Source organism: Austrofundulus limnaeus, unplaced genomic scaffold, assembly GCF_001266775.1.
Source record: "Austrofundulus limnaeus strain Quisiro unplaced genomic scaffold, Austrofundulus_limnaeus-1.0 Scaffold78, whole genome shotgun sequence".
NCBI lineage: Eukaryota > Metazoa > Chordata > Actinopteri > Cyprinodontiformes > Rivulidae > Austrofundulus > Austrofundulus limnaeus.
Window position 1 is genome coordinate 1,034,451 of NW_013952480.1, and position 3,745 is coordinate 1,038,195.

A 3,745-nucleotide genomic window follows, 5' to 3' on the forward strand; every position below is an offset into this window, starting at 1 on the left:
ATATATATGTATGTATGACTTCATCGTGATGAGCATTTTTGTAAATGTTTTTTCAAAGACTGGAAGTTCAAATATGCTCTAATAATAATTATTATTACAATGATAATGACGCTCATGGTGATGATGGCTATGGTGGCCGTGATAATAAACTTTTTACTGGAACATCATATTTGGGTTTTCTTTTTGTCGACTTAAATGTTGCCTTAAATCCATAAGTTGCTCAAAAAAACTGAAGAAGTTGGTTGAATTCAACAGGTCTCGTTGCACAGAAAAGCTCTGACTCACCTTGCCTTGGCGCGCTGGGAGCTGTTGTTAGGGGGTCCCCCTCCTACCTACTGATCCAGAGATTTAGCTGGACTTTTTTTTTTTCACCCCTGGCTGCAAACTTTATTAGGGGGCCGATTCGGGCWCTCTGACATTTGGGTGCTAAATGAATGGGGGGTTTTGTCTTTGAATTAGATCGTAAAAATCATCCGGAGAGCGGCCAGATAGGCTCACTGGCCATAAACGGTCACGTGGTGGCCATTAAAGTAAGTTTTATGGTTTTGGGGAGTTGACAGTATATTGCACATAACATATAATCGCAGTGACGGCGAAGTCTCGTCTGACTCTCYCTGTGCAGCCTCTAAGTGTTAGTTGACCGGTGCAGACCTTTTTCTCTGGTGCTCCCCCTCAGAGTGAACCGGACGCTCGCCCAGGATGAGGAGCGCGTTTCTGGGTAAGTTTTTTTTCCAGACTAACCGGTAGCCAGAAAGCCAGAGCGCAGCCACCCCCCGTGTTAAACAGCCGTATTATTGTATTCGCTCCCTCTCTTTCCGTCCCTATTAGTCCATTACACTAATTTGTCAGTTGTGGAGTGCTGAATACTGGACTCGGCAGATGTTGCGCAGGGTTGGGTCCRGCTCATGGCTATTTAATTGCTTCCTTCCCTGTGTAACTTGTTTCCCTCCATCTGTGGTGTAATTCATAATCCATTTTTACATGTTGGATAATTATCTCTGAGTCCAGTTCCAACCCCCACAAAACTTGTCGTTTTATCTCATTGCACAGGTCACAGACCGTGAGCCAGAAATTTTCCACAGGGCTGTAGTAGATTTTGCTTGATAAAGTTAAGCGCGCGTGCAGGCCTGTAGATCTAMAGCTAGAAAAGTCTGATTGGATTATATGTGAGGGCGATTTCTTTTATTTATTTTTTTATTTTTTGGAAAGTTGTAGTTTTATCCCATGAAAATGAGATGTGTTCTTAAAAGATACTTKTTTCTGCTGCGCAGCGGGCGCTGCTCATGTTGCCACCATGGGTGGTTGTGGACTTTAGGGCAGGCTGTAAACAGTGTCAAGTAAACACGACACGGGAAGAAACAACAGCAGGAAAACATTTACAGGAATTCCGTTTTGTGTCAGTCCGGTCCTTTTTTGTGTGAKSGGGGTTGAAAMGTTCAGATGACCTCTTAGAAAAAAGTCACTCTCGCTTTGTGGTGACCTCTTGTCCGAACAGAGAAGGGGCGAGACCAGTCACCAGCAGACACTGATTCCAAAAAAATGCGTAAAATAAAAAGAAGAGAACCACATATACTAATATTTGTGTGAAAAAAAGTTTTCTTGTTTTATTTATATTTTGTTTTATTGTTAAGGTGTGTCTCAGTGCGTTCTTGGCAATCTGTATTTTTACGCACGAGTTTGTTCGCCTTTTTACGCACAAAAACGTGCGACAAAACATATAAAAAGTCAGCGTGTTGTTAGATTTAGAATAAATAAAACATATTTACTTTCTGGTCAGTGCCTGATTTTCTTTTCCTGGAGCAGAAATATCAAATTTAGACACCCTGATTGCAAAAATACACGAATATCAAGGTTTTACTTTTTGGTTTTGTTGTTTTCGACAAAAGAGAATTCTTGGACGGTTTACTTTACCTTTACTTTAAATTTGTGTTAATTAAGTTAGTGTGAAACAAATGTATCATTTCTGAACTTTACTTAAAATACTTTGACCACAAAGATGGATCAATTAGCTCTCGACTGAAAATACTTATTAGAAGTTTAAAGCTTTGCACATTCGAGTGGAGGTGGCRCCTTTGTATTGGCTTGATTTTAGCAATCCATTGTTTTTTATGTAGAATAAAATAAAATGTTTTAACCCTTCCAGATGCAGAATAACACACCGAGAGAATCCTATTGATTTTCAAASGTGCAGCCTTATGTATGAACTAGAAACAGAATCAAACCAAATCACGACGTTTTGTTYTTTCTTGCTTCATTTTGCGCTGACTGAAAAATACAACAGGACGTGCTGAGGGGTGCGGATAGTTGGACCTGAAACCCCTTGCCAATATTTCAAAAAGGAGACATTTCGACAGGGCCCCATGTGCGGCGCGCTGCCAGGCAGATAGAGGGAGAGAGGGGAGAGCGCTGCGCAGGTTCATCTGGAGGTCACKAAGATGAATCTGCATCCTCTCGGAGCCACCAGCAGAGCTCGCTTTAGGCCAAGTTCACTGTCACTCTGTTGCACGGAGAGCGAGGGGAAGAACAAAAAACAATATATTTCAAGCAAACCAACCCAAAAAAAAAAAAAAAAAAACTGCACGTAGTGCACTCAAATTAATGACAGGTTCGTTTTTGGTGAGCCTGTGAGCACAAAGCACGGAGAGGAGCCCGTGGAGGGACAGAGTGCGTGAAGGGAGAGAGTGGGAGTGAAACCTGAAGAGTTGCCTCCAACAAAGACAGCTTCCTCCTCTGCTCTGCTCTGACTCTAATGAATGATTTGCATATTTTACGGCCCCACCAGCCTTGAGCTAGATGCTGCTGTCACAGGAAACAACACCAAAGACACGATTGCATTCGGCGCTGGCATCTCATCTGCTTATCGAATTTGTGAAAATGACAATTAGTATTGCAAGAAAACTTTTTTTTAAAGMAGGGGAGTAATGCAAGGGGTTATGGTGGAGGCAGATATCTCTCTCTCTCTGGGACTGGGACTGATGAGGGAGAGATAGYTGCAGAAGAGGAGGAAAAATTGGGGTCAAAAGTTTAGACGCTGAACAAGCCTCCGTCATCTGTTCTCTCGCCTTATAATAGCGATCTTGACTCTCCACACAAAAGGCAGAATAGCTTTGCATTACATATGTTGCACGGTGCACTCCAGGTGAACCCTGGAAGCGCAACGACCTCGCGTTTGGGACCGAGGAAAGGCTGCGCGGGGAGGGTGAAGCGCTCCCTCTCCAACCCCCTCCTTCCAAGCAACAAGATTGAGTGGCTGGCGTTTTATTAGGGCGGTTGATTGGTGAATTTCCTTTGAATAAATTGCATTTGATATGTTTAGGGACGAGGGCAAAATTTGCATTTGGAGGATTGATACTCTCGACCCGGTCACAGGGTAATGAGAAGGCCCACAGCCGCGCGCCCCCACCCCTCCAGAATGAGCCCCCCAGATCCCTTAAAAAACATTTAGCCCCTCTCTTTCTGATCGGCTGAATAGAATCCTTTTCAAAACTAGAAATGGCACAGATGTTTTCCCTGCGCGTGATGAAGCGCTAAAAAAACATCAGATTTTTGAACCCGAAATGTCAGGTCTCTAACTGACTTTTCACGAGGCCTAAAATACTAAAAAAATATATATATTTATTTAATAAATCCAATAAAAAAGCAAAAATTTAAAAGGGAGTGAAATAATTGAAAAAATTAAAAAGGCATTCAGAACAAAAGCATAATGTTGGATTAATTTTTATTCTGACACGCAACAAAGAACAAA